The sequence below is a fragment of the Rana temporaria genome, chromosome 11 (assembly GCF_905171775.1).
Source record: "Rana temporaria chromosome 11, aRanTem1.1, whole genome shotgun sequence".
Classification (NCBI taxonomy): domain Eukaryota; kingdom Metazoa; phylum Chordata; class Amphibia; order Anura; family Ranidae; genus Rana; species Rana temporaria.
The window spans coordinates 96,947,171-96,974,739 of record NC_053499.1 but is presented as its reverse complement, the minus strand read 5'-3'; the positions used below and the strand labels follow the sequence as shown (position 1 = coordinate 96,974,739).

General features: G+C 48.4%; 1 pseudogene; it reads right to left on the bottom strand.

Moving 5' to 3' along the window:
- LOC120917474 overlaps positions 1–27,569 on the bottom strand; it is a 1,233,721-nt pseudogene that overhangs the window by 67,311 nt on the left and 1,138,841 nt on the right.

Genomic DNA, 27,569 nt, shown 5'->3' with positions numbered 1-27,569 from the left:
ATATACTTTCTTACCCTTCTCGGTCAAGACGTTCTACATCAGGCACCCTCATGCCAAATATGAAAATGTTTTCTTCTCCTGCTTCTTCAGCCATCTCCACATTAGCTCCATCCATTGTGCCAATTGTAAGAGCTCCATTCAGCATGAACTTCATGTTTCCTGTTCCAGATGCCTCAGTTCCAGCAGTGGAGATCTGCTCAGACAGATCAGCAGCAGGAATTACTGAGGAAAACAAAGAAGCAATTTGTAATTTCAAGTGAAGCATATTTTATATCAAATGTTTTCCTTTCGGGTACTATCAAAGCTTCCAAGTTGCAATCAATGTTCTACAACATATGATTTCTATCATGGTTATTCTTATTTATAATTTTTTGTCTGGTTTATATGTCTGCATTGCCCACCGGGTGTCCCCATTGTGCGCCTCCCTATGGGGTTATGACATGCACCACCCATCGATTAGGCCACCCATCAATGGGCATCGGCATGCCCATTGATGGGCATGCTGATGCTCCATGCATTCGAGTTTCCCCCCCAGCCCTATTATGGGGAAGAGCTCCCCTGTGCACCCAATCAGGGCCGGACTGGGAATGAAAACCAGCCCTGGAAATAATTTCATACCAGCCCCACAGCATAACGTCATTATTTTCTTTTTCATCAAAAGGAAAATCATTTGAAAGCACATTTGAAGAGTGTATTATGTAAAGATATGACACAGGATAGGCTTTCCAGTTTTCCACTATACCTACTACATGCTGTGTACCCCTGGCGGGGAGTTGGATCTGGTGAGTGGGGACCCTTGTGGGGGAGCACCGGGACCACCACGAATGCTGTATCAGCTGTATAGGAACACCTTTCCTCACTGCAAGAACCTGCATCCATAAGCCCTGACTGGAATCAATAGTACTTCTCCCACTAGAGACTATTGTGTTTTATGTTTTTATGTGATCTCCTTCATGCGGTCTTACCGGTCAGACATCATATAGCCTTAGACCTGAGGCTACAATTGGACTATATACTTTCTATCACGTTCACCTTTGCCACCATTGCCCTATGAAGCGACACGTCAATGCAATCTTTAGATTGCAGACGTGGCGCTTCATTTGCGGGCTTTTATCCCGCCTTTGGGCACATTGCACAGTGCTGAATAGCTTCTCATGCGTCCGTATCCACTATGGGTGCCGGGAGCATTACTATTGTTGTTACTTCCGGGATTTGTCTTACAGACGAAAAACGGAAGCTCCATCGTTTACACTGCCCCAGCGGAGCTGGGAAGGTAAGCCATGCCATTGCGGCATTGCCTCATCCCATCGCCTCATTTTTTATTGACTCAAAATCAGCGGTGGACTGCCTGATGCCCACCCATCCACCTCGGAGCCTGTAATTTTAGTAAGACTGCTGGGACTTGTAGTTCTCCATCTTCTCCTGGGGCTCATGGAGAAGATGGAGATCTACAAGTCCCAGCAGGTTATGCATACAATAAGGCTCTGAGGTGGATGGGTGTGGATTGCATGCACCTGAGCCCAGGCGAAGATGGAGAACTACAAGTCCCAGCAGGTTATAATATAAGGCTTCGAGGTGGATGGATGTCCGGACACCAATCTACCTCGGAGCCTTATAGTATAACCTACTGGGACTTGTAGTTCCCCCATCTTCTCCTGGGGCTCAGGTGCATGCAATCCACACCCATCCACCTCAGAGCCTTATTGTATGTTTAACCTGCTGGGACTTGTAGTTCTCCATCGTCTCCTGGGGCTCAGGTGCATGCAATCCACCATCAATGGCACTACAAGTCCCAGCAGTGAGAAAAACAGAACAAAGATGGTGGATTGCATGCACCTGAGACGATGGAGAACTACAAGTCCCAGCAGGTTATAATATAAAGCTCCGAGGTGGATGGATGTCTGGACAGTGACACAGTGGGGACAATTGGCACAGCGGCATGAATGGGCACAGTGGCGACAATTAAAGGGCACAGTGGCTGCGTTTGATGGCATGGCATAGTGACTGCATTTGATGGCATGGCACAGTGGTGACAATTGATGGCACAGTGGCTGTGTTTGATGGCATGGCACAGTGGCTGTGTTTGATGGCATGGCACAGTGGCTGCATTTTATGGCATGGCACAGTGGCTGCGTTTGATGGCATGGCACAGTGGCTGCGTTTGATGGCATGGCACAGTGGTGACAATTGATGGCACAGTGGCTGCATTTGATGGCATGGCACAGTGGTGACAATTGATGGCACAGTGGCTGCGTTTGATAGCATGGCACAGTGGTGACAATTGATGGCACAGTGGCTGCGTTTGATGGCATGGCACAGTGGCTGCGTTTGATGGCATGGCACAGTGGTGACAATTGATGGCACAGTGGCTGCGTTTGATGGCATGGCAGTGGCTGCGTTTGATGGCATGGCACAGTGGCTGCGTTTGATGGCATGGCACAGTGGTGACAATTGATGGCACAGTGGCTGCGTTTGATGGCATGGCACAGTGGCTGCGTTTGATGGCATGGCACAGTGGCTGCGTTTGATGGCATGGCACAGTGGCTGCGTTTGATGGCATGGCACAGTGGCTGCGTTTGATGGCATGGCACAGTGGTGACAATTGATGGCACAGTGGCTGCGTTTGATGGCATGGCACAGTGGCTGCGTTTGATGGCATGGCACAGTGGCTGCGTTTGATGGCATGGCACAGTGGTGACAATTGATGGCACAGTGGCTGCGTTTGATGGCATGGCACAGTGGTGACAATTGATGGCACAGTGGCTGCGTTTGATGGCATGGCAGTGGCTGCGTTTGATGGCATGGCACAGTGGCTGCGTTTGATGGCATGGCACAGTGGTGACAATTGATGGCACAGTGGCTGCGTTTGATGGCATGGCACAGTGGTGACAATTGATGGCACAGTGGCTGCGTTTGATGGCATGGCACAGTGGCTGCGTTTGATGGCATGGCACAGTGGCTGCGTTTGATGGCATGGCACAGTGGTGACAATTGATGGCACAGTGGCTGCGTTTGATGGCATGGCACAGTGGTGACAATTGATGGCACAGTGGCTGCGTTTGATGGCATGGCAGTGGCTGCGTTTGGCATGGCACAGTGGTGACAATTGATGGCACAGTGGCTGCATTTGATGGGCACATTTCTTTTCTCGTTTGCGCCGCCCAAAAAATTTTGAGCACCAGCCGCCACTGGTTTCCAGGGGGGGCAGCAGCCCAATTCACGGTCCTAAGCGCAGGCAGATTATTGTGTTTTTTTGGCATTTAAAAGGTAGGTGCGGGGGGGGGGGAGGGGTTTGACCATGCAATGGTGAGAGAGATTATACAGTCCAGATAACAATTTGCAGGGGCAGCAAAGGTGACAGAGAAAGGGGGGTGCACCATGCAACCCCCCCCCCCTCTCTCTCACCTCTGCTGCCCCTGCAAATTGTAATTTGGACTGTTTATACAGGGGGGGTTGCATGGTCAACCCCCCCCTCTCTGCACCTACCTTTTCTGCCCCTGCAAATTGTAAACTGCATAATCTCTCTCACACCACCATTGCACGGTGCACTCCCCCTCCCTCTCCTCTCTGAAATTAGTTTACAATTTCCAGGGGCAGCAAAGGTAGGTGACAGAGAGAGGAGGGGGGGTGCACCGTTATATGGTGAGAGAGAGAGTCGAGATACAGACAGTATGGATTTTCACCTTATGTTCCAGGGGTGGCCGAGCGTTCACTTCTTCTCCTCTGCGGGCGCTCTGCCTTCACACGTGACTCTGCACTGGGCGGTGCTGGCGCCGCACGGGTAGATGGAACAAGAGCTGCTCGGCTCCTCCCCTCCCTCAGACACGTGACATGCTCGCCGCTCCACGGGTCCAGTCAGCGCGAAAAGGAAGGAAAGTGCAGCGGCGAGCATGGCGGCCGCAACCCGCCGGCCCGCCGCTGCTTTTTATACATACACGACAATGTGATGTGACAGAGACATGACACTGGAGAGGGGCCGGGCAGGCGTATAATTAAAAAGTGCGGCCGCAATGGCGGCCGCCGCTGTGGCCCACAGGCATCTGAGCTGACAAATTTTTGATGGACAGCAGGCGGCCTACCGGGAATTTTCCCGGTCTCCCGGTAGGCCAGTCCGGCCCGGCACCCAATGCGCCACTAATGCTGTTGCGGTGGAGGTTTTCTTCTGCCAGCGATGTGCCTAAATTCTTTTCAAGCCCTGACAGCTTTCCTTTTGACTTGCAAGGCTGACTTCATTGCCGTTTTTTGTTTGTTTTCCATGGATGGATCCGTGATGGGGTGTGTGAATCCCTGCTTTGCTAGGCTCCTATAATGTGGAGTCTAACCATAAGTAAGGGTACATCTCTTATATTTCATGGTGGAAGGTGCACTTTGGATTCATTTCAAGAATCGCAAGGAATTTTTGGACAACTTATGGACACTATTATTTATATTATTTTATCACTTTTGGACTCATTACCATGATTTTTTTTTTCATATATATATTAGACACTAGCGCGGAAATCTCTTGTTGTTTTACATCAGTTGTTTAACCCCTATTCACCGACTGCACGCAAATATGCAGCCTCTTGGAGGTTGGGCATTAATGGCAAGGCCGCATATTTACATGCATTAGCATAGAGACGGCGTGTGGGGAGGGTTGTCTATTCTCATGTAGGAGATTTGTTAATTGTTTTCCAAGCATAGTTTTTAGTTTGGCTGTAACTGTTTTACTTATTGTGTTCTTAGGAATGTTTTTTTTTTTTCTGTGCAAGTGTGTACAGTGTTTGCTATTACTGTTTTACTTATTGTGTTCTTAGGAATGTTTTTTTTTTCTGTGCAAGTGTGTACAGTGTTTGCTATTACTTGAATGACCATCTGGATTTGGCCCTGGTCTGGTGCTTAGGCCCGCTCTATTACTCCTCCTATCCATGGCAGTCTTTAACATAATCTCCTGGAATACTGGTGGCTTGAACTCCCTGATCAAATGTTCTCTGGTTTTCCAGTTTCTAAAGAAGTATCACCACCACATTTGCATTTTCCAGGAAACACATTTAGTCCTTAGCCTTAAAACACCTTAGGTGGGGCACCACTATCATTCCACTTACTTAGTGTCCTAATTCATTGAACCCTACCATTCAGGCTGCTGGACTTGCTGCTCGATCTGGATGGTCACTAGATTTTGTTGCATGCACTACTTTATAGTATGGACTCGGAGGTGGTCCTTTTGAGCCTATATATGCAAATTGGAGTGCTTACCTTACAGTTTAAAACACAGTATAATCGACTATCATCAAACAAGGACACTTGCATGGAATTAAATTATTTAGCTACAATAGACCATACTTTGCAATAATAATAGCGCATAGATTACCTGCCTTTCAGAATAAAAAATGTGTCCCCAGGTCAAAGCATTTTGTATGCAGTAAATAAGTATGTAGCATCCTTGTCTTAAAAAGGGTCTACCAGTAAATTTAGCTTTTGCTGGGTTGTAGCTAATTTGTAGTCTTTGTGATCATTTGGGGTTTCTCCTAAACTTGGTTGATCTGGGGTTCCTCCCTTCTGTCAATAGATGACACTGTTACCTTTGGCATTAGTATGATGAGCTACAGTGAAGCTAGGTTATAAATATGCATACTTTTCTCAGCCAAGTAGTAGGAGTTTCTCATGACCGCTGAGCATGCTGGGAAATAGTAAAAATATTTTGAGAGGTCAAGTGATCAGAGTCCTAACACCCAGACTTCTGTTTGGGTTGGATCACTGGCTTAAGTGCTCATATCCTCACCCTAAAACTGATGAACTAATATTGCTGCACAGCCAAACAAATCTCTTTTTACAGCTTATCTAAACATCCAACATGTTTTGAAGTTTGTAATTATAAAAAAAAAAAAAACATACATAGCCTGACATGAAGCAGCCAGACTGACAGCTTGCAAACTAACTACTGCGGGACTCACAGGTATAATCCACCACTTAGTGCTTAGGTCTTGTTACTGCTAAGTGTTTTTTTTTTTGTACAATCTTATTTTTTTTTCTTTATTACAAAAAAAAAAACAGTATGACTTTACAACAAAGCCAAAGCAACCGGGAGGGATGGGGGGGGGATAGGAGACCAGGGGAGGGACAGAGGGGAAACGGAAGGGGGGGAAGAGGAGGGTGATGAGGGGGGGAAGGAACACCAGGGGGTATGTTTAGCATAGTACGAGCATAGACAACCATCTCATATCGCCGCGGAGAACCACTATCAGTAATGTACAGACATCGGGGCACCCCGCCTGACCCGGATATTCGATCCATGTGGGCAGGGCCTCCCCTCTAAACTGGAAGAGGGAAGGTTGGCCAGACGCTCCAGCTCTAGAGTAGCAGCAATTATGGCTCCCCTACGCATAAGTAACATTAACGATTTTGAAGTACCCAGAACGGCTAGGAACCTGAGGACCGTCCAGGTAGCCCAAAAAAGGACACATAGGTGTCCCATAGGTAAAACAAATACGCAACCAACAGTGAAAGAGAGGGGGGTGAAAAGAGATAGAGTCAGATAAGAAACAGAAGAGAAAAAGGAGAGATAGATAAGGATATGAAGGCATGTGGAATGGCCCCCACTGGGTTTGCTGGTGTGATGAACCACTATGCAGTGGAGCCCGTGGTTGCTGACTGGGGGTGCGCCTGGACGAGTCTCCCGAAGGAAGGATCTGCCAAGGTGAGCAATGCAACGTTTAAGCTAGATGATATCGTGGCTGTGTCATGTACGTGGGCTCTCCAAACGGCCCAAGTAAGGTCACATTTTTTGCGAGTGTCTCTACAGTCAGCAAGCCAACTCTCTGCCTCCATGATCTCCCCCGCCTTCCCCAACCAATCCTGCTCGCTTGGAATATGCAAGCTTTTCCAATGTATCGGTATAAGGTGTTTTTCTGCGTTGAGGAGGTAATGGAGAGCACTTTGCTTGTAACGAGACGTGAAGTGGAAAATGTTTTGGCTGAGCAAGGATATCAACACCCAGGCTGTCAGATATATGTTTTCTAATCATGTCCCAAAACGGCTGCAACACTGGGCACTCCCACCAAATATGTAGGAACGTGCCCTGTCCACATCCCCTCCAGCACCTATCGGAGGCTGTAGGAAAGACTCTAACTAGGGTGGTAGGAACCCTGTACCACCGCGACAACAGTTTGTAGTTGTTTTCTTGGGTCTTGGAATCTACCGAGCTCGAGTGTGTCAGGAGGAAATTGTTCCTCAGTAAAGTTAGACTGGAGGTCCCTTTCCCATTCTTTAATATAAAGGGGAGTGGAGCTAGGTGTCACCTCCTCCAGCAGCCTATACTGTATAGCGCTGAAATCATACGGGGCAGTGGGTCTTCAGATATCCACAAACTTTCAAATTCTGTCAGAGTGGTTCTAATCCACGCCGTTTTATGGCATTTTGCAATAAAAGTCTCTAATTGGCGGTGTCTCCAGAAGTCAAAAGGGAAACTACCATATCTTTCTCTTAAGGTATCCAATGACGTCAGTGTACCCCCTTCCACAAATCTTGCCAGGCTAACAATTCCGTCACCCACCCAAGTCCTGAGGGAGGTTTTCATCTCTTCGGGAGAGAACCACGGGTATCCACCCACAGGTGCCAGCGGAGATTAATTTTGTCCCACAACGTCAGGGAGTGTATTGTCAGCAGGGAAACCCAGTCAGAGAGCCCCCTGTCTTCCGAGGGGACCCAAGGCGCATAGGATAAGTCCTGCCCTGCCATTGTCTTCTCAAGGGGAACCCACAGCTTAAAGGACGTGTGAAACTTCCAGTTCAAAATATGTTGTAACGCGATCGCTTGATAGTATTGGAATATGTTAGTGATGCCCAATCCCCCCTTTAGCTTGGATCTTTATAGTGTTGCCATGGCGAGTCAGGGTTTCTTGCCTCCCCACACAAATTTTATAAAAAGGCTGCGAACGTCTGCAAAAAAGCGTTTTGGTAGGCGTATCGGTATCATTTGCAGGAGAAAGAGGATACGGGGCAATACTGTAATTTTCAGGATGTTCGTCTTGCCCACCCACTTGAATAGGGCCTTATCCCATGTCAGAAAATACTGAGTAATCTTCTTCAGTAAGGGGACATAATTGTGTGGATAAAAAGAGTTAAGACGATTCGTGAGCTGGACGCCTAAATATTTCATTGAGGAGGTAGTGAAGTCCCTCAGTGAAGTCGCTACTTTTTGGGGGACTGTAATTGTCCGTATCTCTGATTTCGTATAATTTATCTGAAAGTTCGAGACCTCTCCATACGTAGCCAGCTCCCCCAACAGGTTTGGCAGCGAGACAAGGGGATCAACAACATGGAAAAGTATGTCATCTGCATAGGTGGAGAGTTTATGTTCGAGGGAGCCCGCGAGCACCCCCCTGATGCTCCGATTCGCCCTGACCCTCTGCAGCAATGGTTCCAAGACCAGAGCAAACAGAAGGGGCAAAAGCGGGCAACTCTGCCTCGTTCCATTCCGGAAAGGGAACGCTGCGGAGAGGCCACCACTCACCTTCACCTGGAGATACATAGAAAGTGGAGATCCAGTGGAGATCCAGCGCAACATGTGTGGGCCTAAACCAGTACCCTAAAGCATGGCGTTGAGAAAATTTCAGTCCACGCGATCAAACGCCTTCTCCGCGTCAGAAGACAAAATCAGGTAGGGAGGCTTTCGAATCCGTGTGTGCACCCAGTGAATGAGCTGAATGGCCCTGTTTGAGTTGTCCCTAGCTTCCCGTCCTACAATAAAAACGGTTTGATCCGCGTGTATTAAATCAGGGAGGAGATGTTTTAAGTGGTTGGCGAGGATTTTAGAAAAGATCTAAAGGTCTGTGTTCAAAAGGGAAAGGGGGCGATAGCTCTGCAGTTGAGTGGGGTCTTTACCCTCTTTACCTTCTTACCTTCTTTTGGGAGCACAGTGATATGTGCCAACGAGGACTCTTGAGGGAGGTGTCCAGTGGTCGCTAAGGAGTTAAGGAAGGTGCAAAAGGGGGCCTGTGACTTATTGATTTTTTTTAGATAATATGCCCTAGTAAAGCCGTCGGGCCCGGGACTTTTGTCAGAGGGCAAGGACTTGATGGTGGCCAAAAGTTCTACTGAAGTAATAGGGTGTTCCAGGTCTGTTGCCTGTTCCGGGATAGGGTGGGGAGCCCAATTGAGGAGAGGTATGTGGCAATTCGGGCCTGCTTAATGGCTACCGGAGAGGAGGCGGAGTCCAGATGTACAAAGCTGCATAATAGTCATGAAACATGGATGCACTGAGGTATGCTGACCGGGCTCTCCCGAAGGGGAGTGTAGCTTATGCACATGTGCCAAGAGTCTCTTTTTACATAGAGCGCGTGGCAGCAGCCTGCCACTCTTGTTGCCATGCTCATAATAAGTATGAGCCATATAGCGCAGCTTACGGTTAATTTTACGGTCCAGTAATTTTGAGAAAAGCTGTCTGAGTTAAAACAGACGGCGGAGCTTGTCAGGATCAGATGTGCATTTATTTCTCAGCTCAGCACTTTGTAGCGCCCGCAGCACTCTCCGGAAATTCGCCAGCCTCTCCTTATTAAGCTTGGCTCCCATGGCAATAAACGTGCCATGAACCACTGCTTTGTGGCCTTCCCAAAGAATTCCATCACTAATTTCCCCATTGGCGTTTTCAGCGAAATAGTGCATCAGAGTCTCTTGTATCCCTGCCACCACCCCCATGTCATCCAGTAAATTTTAGTTTAATTTCCAGGACCTCGCCTTGGCAAGAGAGTGTGTTAGTGAAAAAGTGAGAGTCACAGGAGTGTGGTCTGATATGGTAATTTGTTCAATGCTCGCCCCCAGTAGTAAGTCAAGAGCATCCTGGTCTACTAGCAGTTAGTCAATTCTAGTATATACTTTGTGCACACTGGAAAAGTAGCTATAGTCCTTCTCAGAGGCATGGAGTGCTCTCCAGCAATCCACCAAGGGTCTTTCTAAAATGCCGTAAGAAGGCGTGAGAATGGGAAGATTTTTTTTCCGAAGTATCCAGCAGTGGAACAGGGCTAATATTAAAGGCCCCACGCAGGATTAGTCTGCCCTCCCAGAAGTCTGCTAACTGTCCTTTGAGCTGCACACTTGTCCCTAAGCTGGGTTATAACAGGCACGGCTTCCTCCACAGTCTGCTCCAAAATCTCTAACCTGTTGCCAAACTGAGTAGTGTCAGTTTTCAGCTGCTCTGTGTCCTGCTTAAAGTCCTTTTCAACTCTCATGGCAAAGCGATCCAGGTCCTCTTGTGTAGGGAGAGACGAAATGTGCTGCCTTAAGTCTCTGTCCCCCACCAGTTCAGACATGTCTGAGCCCAGGCCACAGGAGGCCGAAGAGCTGGGGGATTCAGGGGAGGTCACATCTCTTACCAGTTGCGGTGTTTGGATGGGAGACCCTCCGGGCTGCGGCTGTGCTGGAGGCTTAGCTGTGTTCTTCACTGCAGCGTCCACCCCCTGCCATTCCCGGCCGCCATTTTAGATGTCCCGTCACGCGGCTGTGTTCCGCCACCGAAATAGGAGCCTATGGTGCCGGTACTGAGTTGTGCAGGGGCTTTATTTCTGAAAGCAGGCCCTCCGGTACCGTTGTGGCCCGTGTGGAAGGGAAGAATCTGCCGGATCAGGGTAATTGAGCTGCGAAATGTGAGGAGTTCTGGAGATGTGCTTCCTCACTCGGACATATCCAAACCACGCCCCCTACTGCTGAGTGTTTTTAAAATTCTGAAGCAGATGACATAAGTCTGTTAAAACTATTTATGCTTGCTGCACTGCAGTTGTAGAGATTGTGGCACATTGTTATCAAATACTCATTTACTGCATACAAAATGCTTTGACCTGCGGACTAATTGTTAATGCTGAAAGGCAGGTACCGTATGTGCTATTCTTATTGCAAAGTGTGGTCTATTGTGGTTAAATAATTTATTACCGTGCGTGTTTCCTTGTTTGAGGATAGTCGTTTATACTGTGTTTTATGCCGTAAGGTAGGCACTCCAATTTGTGTGCGTACCACTGTACCCTTATAACAAAGTTAGAGTACTACTTAAGGCAGGCATGTCCAAAGTCCGGCCCGCAGGCCAATTGCGGCCCTCGTTCCAGTTTAATGCGGCCCCACCGGTAATTTATATATATATATATATATATATATATATATATATATATATATATATATATATCCAGTGGCGTCACTAGGGTTGGTGTCACCTGGTGCGGTAAAATATGGTGTCACCCCTCCCCTCCCAATAAAATTTTTCAAATATTTTTTACCCTACTGTTTGCTCTCTGTTCTCCTTTCTTCCCCTTTTCTCTCTCTCCCTATCCATCTTTCTTGTTCATTCTATCCCTTCTTCTTTCTCTCCATTTTTCTTTGTCCCCTTCCCCCACCTCTCTTTCTCCAGAACCGGAATTCACATCTCAGGAGCCTATAGGCCAGGGGCGTACCTAGAGCATTTGGCACTCGGGGCGGATCCAATATCTGGCACACCCCCCCCACATTAAAAATGTAAAAACACCCCACTGTGCCCCTGCTTACCTCTGCATCGTTCAATATCTTTTTGTTACTACTGTGTACCCCTCTCCACAACTGCACCACTGGACCCCTTTACATTGCACAGCACCCTGCATCACTGGACCCCTTTACATTACACAGCCCCCTGCATCACTGGACCCCTTTACATTACACTGCCCCTTGCATCACTGGACCGCTTTACATTACACAGCCCCCTGCATCACTGGACCCCTTTAAAATTACACAGTACCCTGCATCACTGGACCCCTTTAAAATTACACAGCACCCTGCATCACTGGACCCCTTTAAAATTACACAGCCCCCTGCATCACTGGACCCCTTTACATTACACTGCCCCCTGCATCACTGGACCCCTTTACATTACACAGCCCCCTGCATCACTGGACCCCTTTACATTACACAGCCCCCTGCATCACTGGACCCCTTTACATTACACAGCCCCCTGCATCACTGGACCCCTTTAAAATTACACAGTACCCTGCATCACTGGACCCCTTTAAAATTACACAGCACCCTGCATCACTGGACCCCTTTAAAATTACACAGCACCCTGTATCACTGGCCCCCTTTACATCTCACAGCCCCCTTCACCTCTGGACCCTTTTACATTACACAGCACCCTGCACCTCTGGACCCCTTTACATTACACAGCACCCTGCATCACTGGTCCCCTTTACATTACACAGCACCCTGCATCTCTGGACCATTTTACATTACACAGCACCCTGCATCACTGCACCCCTTTTACATTACACAGCCGCCTGCACCTCTGCACCCCTTTACATCACATAGCCCCCTGCACCTCTGGACCCTTTTACACTACACAGCCCTCTGCACCCCTTTACATTACACAGCACCCTGCACCTCTGGAGACCCTTTTACATTACACAGCACCCTGCACCTCTGGACCCCTTTTACATTACACAAGCACCTGCACCTCTGGACCCCTGCATGTTACACAGACCCCCTTCAGTACAGACACCCCCTCAGTGCAGACACCCCCCTTAGTGCAACCCCCCCTCAGTGCAAACCCCCTCTGTGCAACCCCCCAGTGCAAACACCCCCCCTTAGTACAACCCCCCAGTGCAAACCCCCCTTAGTGAAAACCCCCTCAATGCAAACACCCCCTTAGTACAACCCCCCCTCAGTGCAAACACCCCCCTTCAGTGAAATCCCCCCAGGTGCAAACACCCCCCCTTCCCATTCAGTACCTCAGATCATCGCAGGCAGCGCCACGGCACATGGACAGAAGGTCCCCTCGGCCCCTCCCCTCTGTACACACAAAGAGGAGGGGGCTGTGCCTGTGTGCCGACTACCGCTAACAGCCCGTGGCTGTGAGAGGAGGGGATGGGTGGTGCTGCGGTGTCACCCCGCAACCCCCCTCCTCTTGTACCGCGGCGTTCGGTGCTCCGATTCCGTGGCGCTCATCGCTGCAGTCGCGGGGGGGGCCTCCCCCCCCCACATGTCAGCTAAAAAAATGTTTTTATTTTTTTTAAATCGGGATGGTGTCACCCCTCTAGTGGGTGTCACCCGGTGCGGACCGCACCCCCCGCACCCCCTAGCAACGCCTCTGTATATATCTTTTGTGGCCCCCAATGAATCCCTGAGCGCCACTGGGATTTGTTGGGGGGCCACAAAAACGATATACCATATTTAACGTTCTGGCAGCCTCGGAGGGGACAGGGAGGGGGCCGGAAGAGCCCTGTCAGATTACATATCGGAGAATCTCCTGTTTACTCAGTGGCATCTGTAATAGGAAGTCCTGTCTCCTGGGCTGCCATTGGACATCTGTTCTGTCTATCATAGGAGGGGTGACTTTGTATTAAAGAGGCCGCCGAGCAAACAGGAGATTCTCCTGTATGTAATCTGTTGGCGCTTGTCCCACCCCCTCCCTGCCCCCTCAGAGGCTGCAGATGGCCATGGATCAGGCTGCACTGATGGCAATGGTGAGGCTGCATTCAAAGGCTGCATTGATGGGCAGTGAACCTTATTTTGCTTCACAGTTCTTTATTTTAAATAAAAAAAATCCAGAAACTTCTCTCTTAAAGTGAAGGTGCGTGTTATACGCTGATAAATATGGTATATCCAAATAACACGCCCAAGCTTATCCTTAGACTCTTCAACACACAGCCACAGAGGCAAGAGAATTCTTGTTGGGCAGTGTATTTGTTAATTTGCATTTAATTTTAATGGTTCAAAGAATGTTAGGCAAAATGGTCGGCCCTACGCATGTTCACTTCATCAAATCCTGGCCCCCCTGACTTAAGGAATTTATTTGACTTGTTACATACGGCTTACTGCCCACAACTAGTTGAATATTGACAGCATAATGCTGGCTCTGTACCATCAAGCATCACGTGGGATGGGATTTAAGGCAGTCACCAGGGGCAATTATCATACTATTTATTAAGCAGGTATGTCAGACCTCTCAAGCCGAGCTGGATCAAGCGGAGCGCAGGTTCTACGCTCTTGGAGAAGGCTTAAACCTGTTCCCAGGATGATCAGACCCATCGTTCCTGGAAGGAAGCCCTTAGGTGAGGCTTTATTGTTGCACACTTCTAACACTAAGGCCTCGTACACACCACCGGATCACCGGCCTCGTGTGTACGGGGCCTAAGAAGTCTACTTTGCTCCAGTCCCAGAGAATTTTTGAGCACAAAGAGAAGAATGGTAAATTGCTTGCCTGGCTAGCTAAGGAACAATCTAACCTTGTCACTATTTCTAGGATTAAGTCCTCTTCTGGTGATCTTTTAACAGACCCAATCCTGATTAATGAACATTTTGCCGCCTACTATAAATCCTTTTACAGTTCTAGGGTGACAAATGCGGATGCTGACCTGACTGCTTACTTGGAAGAGGTGGATCATTTGCGTCTGACTTATACCAATAAGCTTGACCCACGTAATTTTATAAATTGTATGCAGAGGAGCTGGTACCGCATTTCCATGAGATGTGTTATTCCCTGGATGCTGGTGCTCTCCCATCCTCTATGTCCGAGGTGGTGCTTCACATACCCAGAAGGGACCCAAACTTGTGCTTATCCTATTGCCCGATTTCCATGTTGAACATTGACACTAAAATGTTGGCCTAAGTGCTTGCTAGCCGATTGAATTGGGTTATCTCGATTTTGGTTGATCCTGATCAGTCTGGTTTTAACCCCGGGTAGAGGGACAGATATCAATAACCACATGTTGTATACCCACATAGCCCTGCCCACCCTGGACAGCACAGGGGAAGTTGCCTTCCTGGACACCGAAAAGGCATGACTGATGTATTGCTGATGTTGCGGCTGCAATAATGACAACCACATAATTTGGATTTAAATGTCCAAAGCAGTCTTTCATTAACAAACCATACATAAAAACAATATATTTATCAACCATAATCTACCTAACTGACTTTTTCATGAGTCTTAGGTTAATGAAGGCATGTTATCACATCAGTTGTATAAACCACCACATTGCTATCCCATTCCCCAGTCACAGTTACACCAGCTCGGGGACAATTTAATAGCAGTTTTTTACCTGATGCAGCCTGATGATCAATAGCCCCTTATTGACATCACTGAGTAGGAAAAGTACACCTATACCAAGATGGACCCAGCTCATTACAGTTCACCTACTGTTGTTGACCATGTCCACCTTCAAAAACCTAAGACCCCTGCTTGCTGCTATAAGAAACTCCAACCCATGTGCAAAAAACACCCCAAGCAACAGCCACCCTTCAGCACCCATTACCCCTTTAAGAAAAATAACCACGGGAAAAACAGCCTTTTCAAAAACTTTAGAAAAATTGAGGGGTGAGAGGGCAAGCAAGTGCCTTCGTCAATGATCTGGCTCCCACTGACCCGCTAGCAACTCCAACCTTTCTGCTAGAGGTAATAACAAGAGTCATCAAACCTGTAAGTAACATCTGAAATTTTCTGTTAGTAATGTTATTGTAACTGGGAAAATGGGGGTTAGCAAGTTTGAAGGTTTTGTGCAGTGCACAGTGTGCCACATGTATACAACAATGGAGCAACAGCTCCAGGTTGAATACCGCTGCGACAGATCTGAGCAGGTTGCCCTTCTGGAAGCTCGCATCATAGATCTGGAGGAGCAAATTGCAACACTGGACAGAACTGACAACCTTGAAAGGGGTCCTCTGCTCGCTGAGCAGGTGGCTGGTGGGGTAAATGGGGAGAGTGGAGGGGTAGGTCACGAATATCAGGTCGGAATATGGGTTAATACAGCTAGAGGGAGTGGTAGGGGCTCACAGAAAAGGAAGGCCAGCCCTGGGTTTGAGCACCCTAACAGATTTGGGTGAAGATGTGGGGTATCAAGCTCAGGGGTGGCAGCCCTAGAGGTCACTGCTCCCCTAACAGCCGGCATCCCATCTAGTAGGGGTGGTGAGGGGAGTGCAGGTAGGCCTAGACAGTTGGTGGTAATAGGGATTCTATAATCAGAGGGACTGATAGAATCATTTGTAGCCAGGATCGCCTCAACCAAATGGTTTGCTGTCTCGCTGGATCCAGGATTTGGAATGTTTTGGATAAATTACTAGGAGGAACCAATGACCGAATATATGAAAGGTGGAGGCTCCTTATGAACCAATTTAAAGAACTATGCTGCAAGTTGAAGGGAAGGACCTCCAAGGTGATATTCAACACAGGAAAATCAGGGGGTGATTAGAGAGCTGAATGCATGGCTAAAGACCTGGTGTAAGGAGGAGGGATTTTTGTTTTTAGAGCACTGTGCTGACTTTTTATTGGGGTGCAACTTATATGCTAAAGATAGTTTGCACCTAAATGAAAGGGGGTCTAATGTGCTGGAGGAAAGGTTTTTGGGAAGGCTGGAGGAGTATATAAACTAGGATTGTGTGTGTGTGTGTGTGTGTGTGGGGGGGGGGGTTAATTTGATTATAATGGGGGAGACAGGGGGCAGCCCCTATTGGTGGGTGGAATGGGGATAGATGGGGGAGGGCTATGGCAGATGATATGAAGGATCCTATGTTACAAACAACCATTAAAAATGGTACTACCTGTACTAAAATAAAAAAATAAGCAACATACGTTTGCAAAATGAGACAATGAATGTTTGTTCACCAATGCCAGAAGTCTGCCAAGCAAAATAGGGGAGTTGGAAGTTCTGGTGCTTGAGGAGAACTATGATCTAATTGGTATTGCTGTTTCTTGGCTTCATTCTTCTCATGAATGGGCTATTAATATTCCTGGCTATGCTCTTTCGGAAAGACAAGGTAAAATGGAGGAGCGGTGGTGTCTGTCTCTATGTGAGAAGTGATCTCAAAGCGAGTGTGAAAGAGGACCTAGTTGATGGAGAGTGTGATGAGTCTGAAGCATTATGGGTGGAACTGTGCATGGGTGTGCATACTACAAAGGTTATCATTGGAGTTTGTTATAGGCCACCCAATGTTAGTGAGGAGGTGGAGACTTCGCTCCTTGTACAGATGGAAAGGGCTGCAAGTGCCGGGACAGTGGTAATAGTGGATTTTAATTACCCGGAAATTGACTGGAGTAATGGCACTGCTGGGACAGTTAAAGGGCAATCTCAAACCATGCAGAGCTTATTACTAATATTCATATAAAAGAACATCTGGGTAGCAGTGACCATAACATGATTTCATTTAAAGTGGATGTAAACCCACTGTCATCATTTTAAAAGCATTAGCACATTTAAAATACATAAGGCTTTACATGCCTCCTGCAGTTGTCCTTACATTTTTATTGTCACCCCCTCACCTGCTAGGAGCCCCACAATCTTCCCGAATCTGTGGGCATTTTAGTTCTTGGCACTCGGTCGGCGGAGTCGTGACATCAGAGGACTGCTCCACCCACCACTACACTTCCCTGGCCAGCCAGCGTTGCGAGGACGACCCTCGCGCCTGGTGACACTGCCGTGCATGTACAGGAGTGACAGAGCGGGTTCTGTGAAGAAGAAGAGCGCGCTCATGGCCCCCTGTCACTTCTGCACACATGTGAATGTCCAGTGACAGTCAGGGATGATCGGTGCGACGGGACAGCTGTGTACATGGATCCCCCCATGCATGGTTTTCATCAGCCGCTTCTACTTCTCTCCCTCCCGCGGCTTTCACCTGAAAAGCTATGTATGGAGGATTGCGGTGTTCACAGTTGTCCCTGCTGCACCGATCATTCCCGACTTGTCCTACTCTAGCGCCCCCTTCTTCTTTGGCACCCTTCTCATTCGCCCTGCTGTGTCTTCCCCCTCCACCCCCCTCGTCCTCTGCAGCCGGCTTCCCTCTCCTCTCCCACGGGCTGTGAGGGGGGGAATCTGTCAGGATGGATAGCGGAGAAAGGGGCCAATTACCAGCCCCTTTCTTTTATGAATGGGACACAGAGTGTTCGTTACTGATCGCTCTGTGTCCTGTGACAACTGAGCAGAGTAACCTGTGTGTAACTCTGCTCAGTTTATGAATGGAGAGGAGCCTCTGTCTCCCCTCCATTCATCTTCAATGCAGAGAAAAGGACTGGGGAATCTGTCCCCTTCTCTGTCTCAAAGGGGAGATGTCAGGGGTCTCGGATTAGATCCCTGACATTTTACCAAAGCCTCAACAGGGCTGCCCCACTGACGCCGTCCAATGACACGGACCACTGCCCCACTGACACTGACTCCATCCGCTGACCCACTGACACCATCCATTGCCCCACTGACACCGTCCACTGCCCCACTGACACTGACCACTGACACGACCACTGCCCCACTGACACCGTCCACTGACACGACCACTGCCCCATTGACACCACCCACTGAAACCGCCCACTGACACCAACCACTAATACCGACCAGGGCCGCTGATAGGGCAGTACAGGCAGCCCTGTTGTACCGGGCCCGGACCCCAGCAGCTCCACAGGGGGGCCCGGACAACTTTACAGTTAATTTCTGTCTATTAAAAAAAATACAGCTTTCTAAACTTCAAGTCCTTCCCCCGCTACTACTTGCTAAGGGAAGGGGCTGTAATTACACATTCCTGGGCCCCATCAGGTCACCAGAGGGGCCCAGGATGTGAGTGCAGTGGTGGGACTATTTCTTGTATTTCGGGCGGATGTACATAACACTGTACAGCACATTACTCTGCTTTTTAATTAGTCCCGGCCACTGCTGCTCACTGCCTTCCCTGGTGGAGTGATACGATGCTGCACTCCGCCTCCTGTCCTCAACTCCTCATGTGCAGAGTGCAGCAGACTGCCGAGACTTAGATGAGGCTGACAAGGGAGAAAGAACCTGAGCACCATGGCTGCAGAGCACACAGTGAGTGTAGCACAGAGGATAGACTCCTCACTGTGTATGGCTTACACACAGCATGGCATGTTACATTATGTGTATTTAGAATTATGATACTTACAGAGGCAGCATGTGCTATGTGATGATCTGTCACAGTGTCATATTGCTGTTGGGTGCTTACTTTGTTATGGCTGTACTGGGTTGAAGTTTGTAACCCACAGTACAGCCAAAGTCAGAACCCAAAAGCCATTTGACACTGACAGATCCATGACAGAACACATGCTGTCTGTGCTGCCTGTGTGATTTTCATAATGCTGGTGAAGATGCAGTGAGATGTTGCTTTACACATGCATTTAACCACTTCCTGTCCAGCGACGTACTGGTACATTGCTGGATTGTAAGGGTGATATCTTGATAATCGCTACAGCGATGATCAAGATATAATTTTTTAGCTCCAGCGATTCTGCACACAGTAAAAAGTAATCTTACTGGTTAAAAAGCCCCTGGATTACTTTTACAGTCAGTGGAAGGGGGTTCCACCACCATCACGCCACCACCTTTGCTGGGCTCTCCAATGCAATCGGGTCCTGTGAGCAGCAGCATCAAGTTCCTGGGACACAGTGAGTAGAACTGATGTGGTTCCTCCCACTGTGTGCTGTCAGAAACCAGGAGCAATTACCGACTTGAACAAGCAACTGATCAAACCGATCTGGGTTTGATCAGATGCTTTGGAGGCCAGAGGATAGATATGGGGTCTAATAGACGCCAGATCTCTCCATAAAGGGGACCTGTCACTGCCCCATGCTATAACTAGGGATGTTGTTCATTACTTCTGATAGCAATAAAAGAGATATAAAAAAAATGAAAGACACAGTGAAAACATTTTTTGTTAATAAAATAAAATTGAAAAAAAAAAAAAAAATTAAACCGTCTCTGTCCCCCTGTACTGATAAGCCATAATGATTGTGTGTGCATATGTAAATGGTGAGAAATCTGCAGAGGTGGGGAGGAGGGGCCTGGGGTGGGGTTGAGGGCGGGATTAAAGGGGGCCCCGTCAGGTAGTCTGTACGGGGCCCCATGATTTCTAACAGCAGCCCTGATACCGACCACTGACCCACCAACACCTTCCACTGACACCGTCCCCTGACACCGACCACTGCCCCACTGACATAACCACTGCCCCACTGACACCACTCACTGACACCGCCCACTCACACAGACCACTGCCCCACTGACACTGACCACTGCCCCATTGACACCTTCCACTGACACACGACCACTGCCCCACTGACACCAACCACTGACACAGACCCAGGGCAGTCCCCAATGACAACGACCACTGCCTCACTGACACCGACCACTGCCCCACTGAGACCGACTACTGACCCCGACCACTGACACCATCCACCGCCCACTGACACTGACCACTGACCCGTCCCCCACCCCATTTCCCGAAAGCACTGTGAAAAAATATATTAAAAAAATAAAACACCACCCCACCATCATTGTGAAAAAAAAGTACAAAAATAAATTTTAAAAAATGTCAGGTGATCAGTTCACACTGGTGCCATGCCAGACATTGCATGTGATTCGCACCACATTGCTGTTGAGATCACATGCAATGTCTGTGCGATGCGATTTCAGCCATTCAAACTGTATGGCTGAAATCGCATTCGGACCAAACACGCACAGGACCATTTTTTTAGTCCGCACCAGAATCGGATCGCATGTTCACACCTATGTGATCCAATTCATGTCCGAACTGTCAGTTCGCAGTGCGATATGCGAGCTGAAATAGGGGTGTCGTTAACTACTTAACCCCCGGACCATATTGCTGCCCAAAGACCAGAGTACTTTTTGCGATTCGGGACTGCGTCGCTTTAACAGACAATTGCGCGGTCGTGCGACGTGGCTCCCAAACAAAATTGGCGTCCTTTTTTTCCCCACAAATAGAGCTTTCTTTTGGTGGTATTTTTTACTTTTTGCTGTAATAAATATCCCCCAAAAATATATAAAAAAAAATTTTTTTTCCTCAGTTTAGGCCGATATGTATTCTTCTACATATTTTTCGTAAAAAAAATCGCAATAACCGTTTATTGATTGGTTTGCGCAAAAGTTATAGCGTTTACAAAATAGGGGGTATTTTTATGTCATTTTTATTAATTTTATTATTTTATTTTATTTATTTTATATTAATTATTTTATTTATTTTATTAATTTAATTTTTTTTACTAGTAATGGCGGCGATCAGCGATTTTTTTCGGTATTGCGACATTATGGCGGACACTTCGGACACTTTTGACACATTTTTGGGACCATTGGCATTTTTATAGCGATCAGTGCTATAAAAATGCATTGGATTACTATAAAAATGCCACTGGCAGTGAAGGGGTTAACACTAGGGGGCGGGGAAGGGGTTAAGTATGTCCCTTGTGTGTTCTTACTGTGGGGGGGGGGTGGCCTCACTAGGGGAAACACTGATCTTCTGTTCATACATTGTATGAACAGAAGATCAGCGTTTCCCCCGCTGACAGGACCGGGAGCTGTGTGTTTACACACACAGCTCCCGGTCCCCGCTCTGTACCGAGCGATCGCGTGTGCCCGTCGGGGGCGAGCGGGGGGCACGCGCCCCTAGTGGCGGCTGAGAGAGAGGATGTTATACTACGTGCTCTCGCCCAGCCGAGCCGACCTGCCGACGTAGAACCGCGGTGCGCGGTTGGCTAGTGGTTAACATTGTATGACACTCCCCAGCAGTTCGCATATGGCAGTGTGAACTGCTGTGCGATGTGGGAACCTGCAGGGGATTCACAGGGTTCCCTCATAGCACCATTGTGAACCGAGCCTTGGTGGGGAGCAGTCAGGTGACATTTGTAGGCTGTATGCTTTGAGGTTCGGTTCACACTGGTGCGATGCGGGAAACCTGTCAATCCACTGCGGCTTCCCACATCGCACCCGACTCGCACAGCAGTTCACACTGCCATATGCAAGCTGCTGGGGAGTAGGGATGAGCCGAACACCCCCGCGTTCGGTTCGCACCAGAACGTTCGAACAGACCGAACGTTCGCGCAAACATTTAGAACCCCATTGAAGTCTATGGGACTCGAACGTTCAAATTCAAAAGTGCTCATTTAAAAGCCTAATATTCAAGTTATTGTTGGAAAACGTCTTTGAGAACCCGGGTCTTGCCCCAGGGAACATGTATCAATGGAAAAAAAAGTTTTAAAAACTGTAGTTTTTTCTGGAGCAGCGATTTTAATGATGCACGATCGTTTTTCCGACGTTTTCTACCGACTGTGAATGACGTTCTCACTCATGCAATATCCCTTTATACACTGCGCATGTGAGAAGCTCTGCACGTTTCCTCGCCCATAACGATCGTTCTAGTAATTGCCACACCCCTTTTCAGTCAGTCAATGCAAGACGGTGAAGACATGATGGAGGAGAGACAGCAAGCTGCAACCAGGCAGGAGAGAGGCCAGGCACCCACCAGGAGGAGCAGGAGGTAAAAAGCCACCAACATGTCCTTCGACGAGATGGTGGCAATTCTTAAAAAGGAGGACTAAGACTGTAAAAAAGGACCTTGCAAGAACCCAAATAAAGTCAAGGCCCAGATCATGGAGAAGGTACGGAGGACTATCCATGAAAAATTTGAGGTGCAGAGGTCCAGGGAGCAGTTGCGCAAGAGATGGTCTGACCTGAAAATCAGAGAGCCGGAGCAGATGGAGAGGATTCGAAGAGTCATCAGAAGACGTAAGTAATTTTTATGTGTACTCTGATTATTTGTTTTTGTTATTTTGCGGCATGTGCTTTTTCTTTCAGGTTGTGTATATATACAGTTCAAGAATAGATGTCTCAGGCTTCGTACACACGACGAAACATGTCCGATGAAAACGGTCCGCGGACTGTTTTCATCGGACATGTCCGCTGGCGGATTTTGGTCTGAAGGCTATACACACCATCAGACCAAATTTCCCGCGGACAGCGAACGCGGTGACGTGGCCGCGCCGTCGCCGCGACAATGACGCGGCGACGTGCGCGACCCTGGAAGGTCAATGCTTCGACGCATGCGTCGAATCACTTCAACGCATGCGAGGGCTTTCGGCCGAACGGACATGTCCGGTGAGTCGTACAGACGACCGAACATGTCCGACGGACAGGCTTCCAGAGGACATGTTTCTTAGCATGCTAAGAAACATCTGTCCGTGGAAACCTGTCCGATCCGCCGGAAAATTGTCCGGTCGGCCGTACAGACGACCGAACATGTCCGCAGAAACTGGTCCGCGGACCAGTTTCAGCAGACATGTTCGGTCGTGTGTACGAGGCCTCAAGGTTCATGTTTGTGGGCATAATAATTGGTTGTTCATTCTATTTATGATCTTTTTATGTGAGACCAATTTTTTATTTTAATGTAGATGTGTTATTAACTAGATTTAAATAATCCAACTTAAGTCAATATACAGTAAAAGGAGAGTATGCTCAGCAGTAGGGGAGCAAAGGATCAAAAAACGTACGGTTCGGATCGTTTCTCGGATCAGAGTCACGGATCGGATCATTTTTTGGATCAGCAAAAAGTTGTAACGTAGCTCAAGCACTTTCAGCATGTGTTTAAAGCCGTTGTTTTGCACAACCAAATGTGGCCTCATGTCTGCACCTATAAACACACCGATGGCGTTTGTGATGGCTTTAGCCCGGTCTGATCGTGCAACAAGGGGCTGCTTAAATGCTGCGCTGATGAGCGGTTGTTGAGCAGCTTTCGTTTTCATTGTCACTCCTGCCAGTGAAACACCAGGGTGATGTTGCTTCATGCGTGGCCATGCTTGATGTGTTTACACTGTCATATGGCTTTTTTGTGCCACAGTGCCTACACACCATCACGGTTTTATCCACTAACCTCTTTCCTTCATCATTATATTTGACAGGGAAGCCAAAAAGCACTCATACAGGGGATTTAAATGACGCGGGGCGTTCAAGCTCTTCCGTTCCTCCACTCGCCATGACCACTCTGTGTGTGGACTGAACATGCACACAACTTTTTTTTCCTGAAATCAATCCGCGGATGCCACGTGTGCGGTTCGGATCAATATCTTTGGTTCAGATCGCGGATCGATGACAATCCGTTGCACCACTACTCAGCAGTTGGTTACACATATGCACAAGTGTTGGCATGGCCGATCCGCCCTATAGGCTCACTATGCAAGCCGCTTAGGGCCCCGCAAAGCTGCGAAGGGCCCCCAAATTACTAGAGGCCCCACCTGGTAAGAGGTAATTTTCGCCCCCTCACCCCGCTTCTCAACTCGCTGGCTGCATGGGAGAAGAGGCAAGAAGTCAGCACCCCTTGCTTCTCAATTTAATGTAAGATGTCATTTCTGACAGCAGAACAACCCCTCCCCCCACTTCTCAACTTTCTTTAATGTGACATGTCACTGTCGTCAGCGCCCCCCCGCTTCTCATTTTTAATGTGCCATGTCATTTTGCTTAGGGCCCCAGGGAGGTCAGGATCGGCACTTAGTGTTGGCCACAAGAACAACCTAGTTAGGGTGTCCCACAGAGGTGACCCAGTGGATACTTGTTGTTTTTCCATGTAGGAAACTTGGCCAAAGATAGAGAAATGCAGCAGCTTTGGTAATGAATAAAATCCTGTGTTAAGCTTAGAAGGATTGTAAAAACAGACAATTGTACCACACTTTATAAAAAGAATGATTGATATTCCTCTTTTAGACCTCTAATCTGTTTGATTCATGTATCCCTTTTTTTACAATCTCATAGGGCGCAATCAACCTGCAGCAGTGGAGCCGACCAACCCCACACAGAGCCAAGCCCCACCCTCGCCGGATGTGCAGGAAGTGGAAAATGCCACCACATCAGGTCAGTGTCATACAGCACAGCTTTAGGTAATACATGTAGGCCTGCATAGTTTCAGGAGGTTTTTGAGCTGTTGGGGGCGGGTTGGACACCTACAGTGCCCAGGTCTTAATTGGGGAAGGGAAGCAGGGAAGGGAAGAAATAGAGGACATAAACCTCGCCTTAGAGCAGCTTAAAAAGAAAACACAAGTGGTGGACCAAAAACTCAAGAATCTGATGGATGTGCTGGGGAGGGTTTAAAAAAAAAATATAAAAATAAAATAAAATAGATGTAGACAAGTTTTTCAAAGCAAAAATATATTTCTTGACAAAAAAAAAAAATTCAAGAATTTCTATTAAGATATTTTTGAAGAAAAAAAAAGACAACAATTTTAAGTGTGAAACAATAAATATTTTTGGATACTCAACAATGTGTGGCTTATTATTATATCAATGCTGCCTAAAAGAACAAATCTAGATTTGTGGTGTTTACATTGACAATGATGAGTATTTAGTACAGGAAAATAAACATGACACTATGATAACGTAGGAGAAAGCTAGAATGAACTCAAATTAGAAAAGAATCAAACAAAGAAAAATACTAGAACAGGGGCAGAAAAATTGGGCCTTAGGCACTGGTGGCGGTGCCACAACACTGCAACCCCTCACAGATAATGTCATTGGAGCGCAGCCAAGAGCCACATGCAAAGTACTGCATCAAAAATTTGTATTATACGCCCCTGTTAAACAGGGGCAGAAAATTGGGCCTTAGGCACTGGTGGCGGTGCCACAACACTGCAACCCCTCACAGATAATGTCATTGGAGCGCAGCAAAGAACCACATGCAAAGTACTGCATCAAAAATTGTTATTATACGCCCCTGTTAAACAGTCGAAGGTCAGTCGATCGACGGAGTTGGTGATCGGTCACAAAGCCTCCAGCAGCACTGAATGTGCGTTCTGAAAGAATGCTGGATGCAGGACAAACCAGTAGCTCAATTGCGTACTGTGCAAGCTCTGGCCAGTGATCCATCCTCAAGACCCAGTAAGCCAGAGGATTTTCAGTGGGGAAGGTGTCCAAGTCTGATCTTGCCCCTAGGTATTCCCGCACCATGTAAACCAGACGCTGGCGATGGTTGCTGGAACCGGTCATACCTTGGGACTGCGCCACCTTCTCCACCGGTCCTTCTGTGACTCACCGAAGCCTCAGCAACATGTTGTCCAGGACCAGGATTTGGTAATCCCCCAGGTTCTGGGAACGCGTTGCACAGACCCTTCTGCAAGGCTTTCCGAAGATGTTTCATCTTCTGCTCCCTCTGCGATGGCAAGATAAGCTCCGCAACCTTACTCTTGTAACGTGGATCAAGGAGAGTTGCCAGCCAGTAATGATTCCTCTCCTTGATACCACGAACACGAGGATCCTTACGCAGGCTTTGCAGGATCAGGGAGGCCATGCAGCGTAGGTTTACTGAGGCATTCGGGGCACAGTCCTCTGGGTCACTGAGGACGACAGGATCCGCAGCCACCTCATCCCAGCCACGTAAAGGTCCATGGGTTCCTTGGGACTGTAAGTGATCCCTTGAAGACTGCTGCTGATGCTGAGTGCTAGGCTCCACCTCCATGCTGCTGATACAATCATCCTCCTTCTCCTCCACCTCGTTCTCCTCTTCCTCTTTCTGTGTGCTGGGCGGGCATGCAGGACCACTGTCTGGATAAAGGGGGCCTTGAGAGGTAGGGAAGTCCTCCTCTTCCTCCCTCTGTTCTGCCTCAAGGGCCCTGTCCATTATTCCACGTAGCGTGTGCTCCAACATGTGAATAAGAGGGACAGTCTCACTGATGCATGCACTGTCACTGCTCACCATCCTCGTGGCCTCCTCAAATGGTGACAGGACAGTGCATGCATCCCTGATCAAGGCCCATTGGCGTGGGGAAAAAAAACAAGCTCCCCTGACCCAGTTCTGCTGCCATATTGGCACAGGTACTCATTTATTGGCCCTCTGCTGCGTGTGCAGCCGCTGCAGCATGGCCAATGTAGAGTTCCATCTGGTGGGCATGTCACAGATTTGGCGGTTCTTGGGCAGGTTGTATTGGAGGTCTGTCAGTCGAGCAGTGGCATTATATGACCTTCGGAAATGCACACAGACTTTCCTGGCCTGCCTCAGGACATCCTGTAAGCCCGGGGTACCTGCCCAAGAACCGCTGCACCACCAAATTCAGAACATGAGCAAAACAGGGCACATGGGTCAGTTGTCCCTGTCGCAGAGAGGAGGTTGGTGCCATTGTCGCTAACCACCATTCCTGGCTTAAGCTGGCATGGCGTCAACCACCTCTGAGCCTGTCCCTGTAGAGCTGACAGAACCTCTGCCCCAGTGTGGCTCCCGTCTCCCAAGCACACCAGCTCTAGCACCGCATGGCATCTCTTGGCCTGCATTCCTGCGTAGCCCCTCGTACGCCTACGGAGCATGGCTGGTTCCGAGGAAACATCAACACAGGAAGAGGCCACAGAGGAAGAAGAGGAGGGGGTGGAGGAGAGAGGGGTGTCACAACCAGTAGTAGTGTTTTGGAGGCGTGGTGGCGAAACAACCTCCAACACTACTGTACCATGCCCTGCGTCCTTCCCAGCTGCCAGCAGAGTCACCCAATGCGCCGTGAAAGAGAGGTAACTTCCTTGTCCATGCCTGCTGGACCATGAGTCAACGGTGATATGCACCTTACCACTGACCGCCCTGTCCAGCGAGGCATGGACATTGCCTTCCACATGGCGGTAGAGAGCCGGAATCGCCTTCCGTGAGAAAAAGTGGCGTTTGGGGACTTGCCACTGAGGTACCGCACATTCCACAAACTCACGGAAGAGGGCAGAATCTACCAACTGAAAAGGCAGCAGTTGAAGTGCTAGCAATTTCGCTAAGCTAGCATTCAACCGCTGGGCATGTGGATGGCTGGAAGAGTACTTCTTTTGGTGCTGCAGCAGCTGGGGCAGGGAAATTTGT